We start from the raw sequence: 8,299 nt of genomic DNA, 5'->3' as shown, positions 1-8,299 counted from the left end.
ATATATATTAATTCATTTAGTTCTCACCCAATGTTAGGAGGTGGGTACTAGTATTATACCCTGAATACAGATGTGGGCACTGAGGTTTGAGGTTTCGGAGAACTGAATAACATGTCCCAGGACCCATAGCAAATGCCAGAGAGAAATGGTGATGAAGTTAGAAACTATAGACTCCTGCAATGCTCATGTCTGAAAACATCTAAATGTCCTTAGTGCAATCTCCAAGGTCACATAGGTGGTAACATACATGTCTCCAAAGGTGTGAAGACTGGTACCTGCCCGTGTGCTATGGGTCCTCTCTGAATTTACCCACAGCTCACATACCTGTCTTCTTTCCTGGACGCGATCAAGGGGGGGAAAAAAAAACAAAAAACCCGAATCTCTTCCTGCCTGGTCATTCAAAAGCTTCACTCTGTTTCCATTTCATCCCTGGGCTAGTTTCTTAAATGACACCCAGCGCCTCTTTGTAGCATCCTCTTCATAAAATTGCTTTTGAGGGATCCAATTGGATGGAAAGGGAACAGCAATATGCCCGGCCCAGAGACAGCTCTGCTCGCGAGAACTCGTTGCTAGAAAGCTTCTATTCCCCCGTGTAGGTACCTAAGGGTCGCTGGAGGGCATCCAGGAACCCTGACGGTTTAGTCTGGGGACCCACCTTTTCGTGTACTCCAGCCTCACAGCTAGGCAGCTCTTCCCTTACTGACCCAAACCTTACCCCGCGTCTCCCACGGAATTGACCCTCCGGGTTTCCTCCCATCGGCCCTTCCGGATGAAAACTCCACTTCCCCTCGGGGCTGATGGCTTCTCTCCAAACCGTCCGGAATGAGCCCGCGCTCACCGGGCCGTGGATAGAGAGGTGTGCGGAAAGAGGCACTGGGAGTCGTGAAAAGAGGGCACTAGGGGAAATGATAGGAGGACAAATCCCTAAATGTCTAAAAGCCGGTTTAAAATCGAATGCTGGTGGCAAGGGCGCGGCCCCAGCGCTCTTCCAGGCGTAGATGTCTCGCTTCCTGGAGGGGCGACGCCAGCCCCAGAGGACCCCCGGGAAGGCCCGGCCGGGTTTCAAGGAACGGCAGCGGGGACCCAGGCGGGACAGGGGCCCGCCACCAGGTCAGGCCTGGAGGCTGCAAATATTTGTAGCCCAAACGGGAAGGGAGCCCCACTCCCCGCGCCCCAGGGACAGCCACGCCCTCCGGACGCACCCGGACTCACCGCCTGGGCGCCCACGGCTCTCCCAGCTCGCTTGGTGCAGTACCCAGTGCGCAGGCGTGGGGCCACGCAGCGGACTGCAACTCCCAGCAGGCCGCAGGCTACCCTTCCCTGCGGGTGGGGGGCTGGAAAGAAGATTGCTGACGTTAGAGGGGCTGGAGCTTTTCTTTGGAAGGGATTCCATTTCCGGTCTTAGAGGCTTCTAAGTCCCAGGGGGTTGGGTGGGGCCTGTCATGTTCTTGATCCTAGCCAGGGCTTCTCTCCCATCAGCTCAAGAATACTAGGAGCGGTTGGGAATGTAAACCAAAATAAATTTTAGAGTGTAATAAAGAATAAAAGGCTTTTATTTGCACCAAAAGGAGCTGCAGCTCAGGAGACACAGATGTAGGTAGCAACTTCTATTTTGCTCCACTGAGGCAAAGGGGAGGATGTCTTTTATAGTGCAAGTTCTTGCTCAGGTTCTCAATTATGTCTGCTTTATGTAAATGAAGTATCCAAATATGAAGTTCTGAATGGATAGGGCAGTTCTCAGTCCAACGGAGGAAAAAGGAAACCAGTGTTTCCCTGTAGTGGTTTACTGAGATGGCATAAACAAACCAGGCAATGTGCCGGAAGCTCAGAGTTCAGTCTGAACTCCCCTGGGGAAGCCCCTGTCGGCAAATAGCTGGTAAGCTCTTATTATTTATTAAATTTGGGCCCTGGGTTGACCATGGGAAGTTCATCTCAGCAGATAAATTCCTTCTTGAAGTCCACATTGCCCTCCTGTAAATCTGTTATGATGTAGCCACTGATTCTCAAACCTCTATATGTGGGATGAATTTCTAGGGAGAGTTTGTTAAAAAATTATATTTCTGGGACCCATCCCAACACTCTGAGGCACTGGATCTCGCCATAACTCTAGAATTCACAGTACTGGATGACACTCCAACCAACCGAGCCACACCAGCCAGGGCTAGAATTCCCATTTTAATAAGTTTTCTTTGTGACTCTATTCTTTGGCTCATAGCTCATAATGGCCTTGATCTAACTTTGTATTTTCTTCTCTTAAAGACCAGAGCTTCCACCTCCCTAACCCTTCTATTCCTCTCACCTTTCAGCTACCACCAGAGGGTTCGTAGGTTTTGAGGTTTGCCTGATGCCCCACCTCTATTGTCTTCCAATTGGTTCCTTGCTGGTTCCACTCCTGGAGTCAGATTTTTCTGCCTGGGTGGTCAGTGGTGAGTTTTAGGGCAGTCAGATGCTATGTTGTCATTTGGTAAAGTTGTCATCACTTTGGTTTGGAGCCGGTACTATTGGTTTTTGCACACCAAACTTTATTTCTGGTACTTCCTGTGTGAGAGCAGCATCCAGTCCTGCATGGGTTTGAGACAGAGAGTAGAGAGCTGTCTGCCATTGTGTCTTTCCATGGCAGGTGCATCACCTCTCTGAACCCACAGAAACCAAAGTATTGGAAACAGCTCCACCAGGGATAGAGTTGGGTTTATGGGCTGGGACATGAAGCCTCAGCAACGCTGATTCCTGCACATGCTGTTTATTGTTGCAAGAAGTGCTAGGGGAAACTTAGCCTGCAGTTGAGGTTGATTTCAAGGCCAAAATGGTCCAGGAGTCTGACAATGGCCTGACCTGGGCTCCCAGAAGCAAAAAGGGCTCCTGATTGTGAAACTGAAGATATTCCTGCACCTGGAGCCAAGAGCTGTTTCTGCTGACCAAAGGTCCAGCATGAAGGCTTCCTATCTGCACTTCTGTGGGTTCTGACCTTGGCCCCTGGAGAAACCCTTAGGTGGCTCCTGGAGCTTTGCCGTGGGTCGGTGGCTTTGGCCTGAGATGCACACAATGAAGCAGATCTTAGAGCTTCTGATGTTGGAGCAGTTTCTGACCTTCCTGTCCCAGGAGAGCCATAGCAGGGTGCAGAGCTGTAAAGAAACTGTGACTCTTAGAGTATGTGCAGAGAGAGCTTGTGAGACTGAGGGAATAGATGAGGGAGAGAGAGGTTTCACCTGTGGTTGGTTGGGCCCCAAATCTGTGACATCACAGACTCTTACTTCCCCACTCAGATTGTCTTGATTGCCCTGAGTAGACCTTACATGGCCAAGTGACATTTTATAGTTTAGTCTGGAACTTTCATTCTCCAGATTTCCCACCAAGCACACAGAGTGAATAGTGAAGGGTGCCTGTTTCCATGGAGAGTCAGAGTTGCTGCTGCAATAGTTAGTGTTAGCTCTGGAGTTAGATCAAAGGGGTTCAAGTCCTGTCTCTGCTGGCTGCCCACTAGCTATGTGACTTTTGGCAAGTTACTGTTCCTCCTTGGGACTCAATTTTCCCCTTGGTAAAATGGCTTCCGGGATTATTTTGAGGATTAGAGGGAGAGTAGCCTGTCTATTTTGATCACACTTCTGGAAGGTAGTGCTTAAAATTGTTAGCTGTTGTTATATTAAGGTCAGCAGTCTGGTCTCATCTGCAGAGCTGGGTCTTAATGGCGAACATGGAAAAAACAGTTTGGCACTGAGGCTTTGAGGTCAGTGCCCCCAGGTCTCCCCAATTTAGCTTATCCAGAAGTGAGGAATGGGAGTATCTGGGAAAGGTGGAGAGTGAAAGAGGAATGAAGTACATCAGAAGATCTACAGGGTAAAGTGTGTACTGGCAAGGACCCTCTCTCCATACCCTCCACATACAATCACCTACACATATTTTTGCTCGTGGGCATGGTGTCAAAAACCCTTCTAGTTTAAACCATCCTTTTATCTTCTTGGGTCCAACTGGTTTCCTGTTGAAGGTTTACCCTCAGATTCCCTTAATAATCTCCCTTTCTATTGGGCCCTGTTATGATGATGAGTGACGGCAGGTTGGCTCCAGGTTGCAAATAATGGGCTGGGCCCTAGCTGGTTTGGCTCACTGAATAGAGCGTCGGCCTGCAGACTGAAGGGTCCCAGGTTCGATTCCAGGTTGGGGACTCAATCCCCAGTAGGGGGCGTGCTGGAGGCAGTCAATCAGTGATTCTCTCTCATTGATGTTTCTCCCTTCCTCTCTCTGAAATCAATAAAAATATATTTAAAAAAATAATGGGCTGGGAATAGAAGTGCTTTTGGAAAAGACTTTGCCTCAGGAAACTGTATGAAAATTACTGAGCTTCAAGCTGGAGCCCAGGGAAGCTGTGAATTCTAGGGTAGTTGCTACTTCTTGCTCACTAGGTCCAATCAGCTTATCATCATTAATGTAATAGAACTTTGAGATGTCTTGTAGAAGGGAAGATTGATCAAGATCTTCACAAACTAAATTATGACATAGGGCTGGGGAGTTGATATATCTCTGATGTAGGACAGTGAAGATGGAAGTATTGCTGGCCTTGCCAGCTCAAAGCAAACTGCTTCTGGTAGTTATACAAACAGTTAGTGAGAAAAAAGCATTTGCAAGATCAATAGCTGCATAACAAGTACCAGGGTATGTGTTCATTTGCTCAAGTAATAAAATCACATCTACAATAGTAGCTGCAATTAGAGTCACTGCCTGGCTAAGTTTATAATAAACCACTGTCATCCTCCAAGATCCATCTGTTTTCTACACAGGCTAAATAAGCGAGTTGAATGAGCATGTAGTGGGAATCACCATCTCTGCATGTTTCTGGTTCTAAATGGCATCACTAGACTCAGAAATCCCTCCAAGAATGTGGTATTTATTGCCTTTGGTTTACTATTTTCTTAGGTAAAGGAAATTCTAGTGGTTTTCACTTGGCCTTTCTCACCATAATATCTTTCACCCCACAGGCCAGGGAAGCAATGTGGGCATTCTGCCAGTTACTGAGCATATCTATTCCAATTATACATTCTGGAATTGGGGAAATAACCATTGGATGAGTTTAGATACTTAATGGACACCCTGTGAAACAGACCTGATCTAAAACTCCATTGATCACCTGACCTACATAAACCACCACTCTGACTGGTAGACCCCAGAAACACTTTGAGTCTTCTGGAATTAGTGTCAATCCAGAAGCAGTGCTCAATACTCCCTGAAAAGTTTGATTATTTTCCCCCTCATGCACAATCAGCCTGTTAAAAGGCCATATGTCTCTTTGGTAAATCCTGGCAGAAATATTTGCAGTATATATTTTTGGCAGTATGGAGGGGGTCCTTCCTTCAGAGACCTGGACTCCCCTTTCTTTTTTTTCTTCTGGATGCAAGAATAGTTTAATGTATGCAAATCAGTAAATGTGATACACCACATTAATACAATGACAGAAAAATATCCTATGATTATTTCAAAAGACACAGAAAAAGCATTTGACAGAACTCAATCTGTTCATGATAAAAACTCTTAATAAAATGGGTACAGAACATACCTCAATATAATAAAAGCCATACATGACAAGCCTAGAGCTAACATCATACTCAATGGAAAAACAATGAAAGCTTTTTTCTAAGATCAAAAACAAGACAAGGGTGCCTATTCTTACTCAACACAGAACAGAAATTCCTAGCCAAAGCAATCAGGTAGAAAAAAGAAATAAAAAGGCACCAGAACAAATAAGAAGAAGAAGTAAAATAGCTTCTATTTGAAGATGACATGATTTTATATAGAAAAAATTCTAAAGAATCCACCAAAAAACTATTCAATCTAATAAACAAATTCAATAAAGTTGCAGCATACAAAATTAACATACAAAATCAGTAGCATTCCTATACACTAACAATAACTTATCTAAAAAGAAAACAATCCCATTTACAATACTATGGAAAACAATATAAAATACTTAGAAATAAATTTAACCAAGGAGGTTAAAGATCTCCACACTGAAAATTACATAACATTGATAATAGAAATTGAAGACACAAATAAATGGAAAGATATCCCGTGTTCATGGATTGAAAGAATAACATTATTAAAATATCCATACTACGCAAAGCCATTTATAGATTTAATGCAATCCCTATCAAAATTCCAGTGGCATTTTCTACAGAAGTATAAAAACAATCCTAAAATTTATATAAAACCACAAATGTGCCCCAATAGCCAAAGCAATCCTAAGAAGAATAAAGCGGAAGGCATCACACTTCATGATTTCAAGTTAAATTATAAAGCCATAGTAATGTCAGACCAGAAATCTTAAAACTCCTAGAATAAAACATAGCAGCCAATCGATGTTTCTCTCTTATTGATGTTTCTCTCACTCTCGCTCTCCCTTCCTCTTTCTGAATTGAATAAAAACATTTTTTTAAAAGCTTCTTGACATTGGTCTTAAGAATGACATTTTAGATGATACCGTCAAGCCCCCTGAGGGTTAGGCTGTAAAGCTGACATTCAGGTTGGCAAGACAACTCTATCCATCCTTGATGACTTGCAAAATCCAAGAGGCTAAATTCTGATTCATCCTACAAAACTGTTCACTATTTTCCAGGAGCAATGTCAGAGTAGTCCTTTAGCACTCCAGCCATGTGTTCATTATGAGTCGTAAGTCATCTTTTTTTTTTTTTCTTTCTGTGAAGCAGGCCTTTTTCTTCTCTGAATAGGGGCTACTTTCTTTGGTCCAGATTCCTGCATCGAAGAAATACCCTGTCGCTTCAGATATTCTCCAATTTTCTCCTCATCCATTGAATCCACAGTGACACTCCTCCACAGTTTCTGAAACTCTTTGTCCACAGAAAATTGACAGCTTTTATCATCAAAGAAAAGAATTTTCTTCGTATCAGGACGATTTACAGATAATATCTGGTCCCCTAAAGACTTGACAGCTTTCTGGGAATTGGGCAGTCCTTCCTCTATGTCTTCTAGAAGAATTCCTCCTAAGCCTTGCTGGTCATGCTTATCTAAGAGTCTAAGCAGAGCCTTCTTATCTTTTAAGTTGTAATTGGTCTTGAAGGCATACTTCCCATCTATTACTTCAATTTTGGGATTATTGATTAATGTCTCAGACATTAGCCATTGTTTCTGCTTGAGTCCAATATCTAAATGTTGTGTTTCATCCAAAATTTCTTCTAAAGTTAGAGGATGTGTATCCCCTCCCTGATGATGTGTCAGTCTCTATGTGGTCTCCAACTTTCGGTCCTCGGGTATCAGGGTTCTCTCCTGCGAGTTTCCTGTTGATTATTCAGGAAGTTTTCCTGTATTTTAGTTGTAATTCCAGTTTGTTCCTGGGAGCATGAACATGCAGCATCCACTTACTCTGCCACCATTTTTAATCTCCCTGGTCTCCCCTTTCATTCAAAGGGTTCTAAGTCTGTAAACTGGCTCAAGTCTTACAATTTATTTGGGGCCATATATCTCTGTTTTGGTGACTTAAATTAATCTTCAGTGGACTTGACCTAGGATTCTTCACTTATACAGTTCAAGTAAGAATATAGTAGACTACCCATCTATTTCTCTTCAAGGGACACAATGATCAACTAACCAATGCCATAAGTCTTTGTAAGTCAGACTGTTCTCATTACTTCTTTGACTTTGCTGTCTATTACAGTAACTATGCCTACCTTGTTTTTTGTCAATTAAGTGCCCTCACTTGGCCCTTATCACCCTGTGATCCAGTTATCCCCATTGCATTTAAAGATACTGGTTCAGTGGCAGTAATCACGACTATAATTTCTGACCTATAGAGAAGAGTGAGCACAGAGCTCTTAAAAAATGTATTTCTCACAGTCATGAAAGGTATGTTCTCCCAGGGTGGGTGAACAGGTCTTACATGATAGATCCACTTTTACATTCCAGTCTCCCTAAGCTTTCAGATACAGTATACCAAAGGAGTTCTAGCATTTTAAATTTGTTTAGTGTAGACCACCTTTTGGTCCATGTTTCAACCAACCAACAAAAGTGATAGACCTTTTCTAATCCATCGAGCTGCATGATTGAGTCCAGAATCTCTGCTTACTGGGCCCATATTCATATATTCAACCCAATCCAACTTTATGTTCTTCACATTGTTTTCTCATACTCTTAATATTAGTTTCCACACAAATTCCCTAGATTTTTGTCTGTATAAATTGGAAAAATCACACAGTTCTTTTGATGTGTAATGTGCCTTCTCATGGGTCACACTTTGTACTTCACATTTTGGAGCCTGCTAGGACTCATGACTAGTCAAGAAGCAAAGACAAGTGTTGGG

The 8,299-nt window shown here is 43.4% G+C and overlaps 1 protein-coding gene and 1 pseudogene across 2 annotated transcripts in view; both read right to left on the bottom strand.

Moving 5' to 3' along the window:
- The window catches only part of ZNF449 (zinc finger protein 449), an 18,012-nt gene extending 16,754 nt beyond the window's left edge, over positions 1-1,258 (bottom strand). The window contains exon 1 of one of the 2 annotated variants that reach the window (XM_006082060.3): positions 1,213-1,258. The gene's annotated coding sequence lies outside the window, so the exon portion shown is untranslated. Of the gene's footprint in view, positions 1-1,202 lie in introns of both variants that reach the window. The other variant, XM_006082061.3, reaches the window with a different exon arrangement.
- A 5,332-nt stretch (positions 1,259-6,590) lies between these two features.
- Positions 6,591-8,074, bottom strand: LOC102422521 (annotated as a pseudogene).
- Between the last annotated feature and the right edge of the window lie 225 nt (positions 8,075-8,299).

The sequence above is a fragment of the Myotis lucifugus genome, unplaced genomic scaffold (genome assembly GCF_000147115.1).
Source record: "Myotis lucifugus unplaced genomic scaffold, Myoluc2.0 scaffold_2, whole genome shotgun sequence".
Lineage (NCBI taxonomy): Eukaryota > Metazoa > Chordata > Mammalia > Chiroptera > Vespertilionidae > Myotis > Myotis lucifugus.
This window is presented reverse-complemented; position numbering and strand designations above follow the sequence as displayed.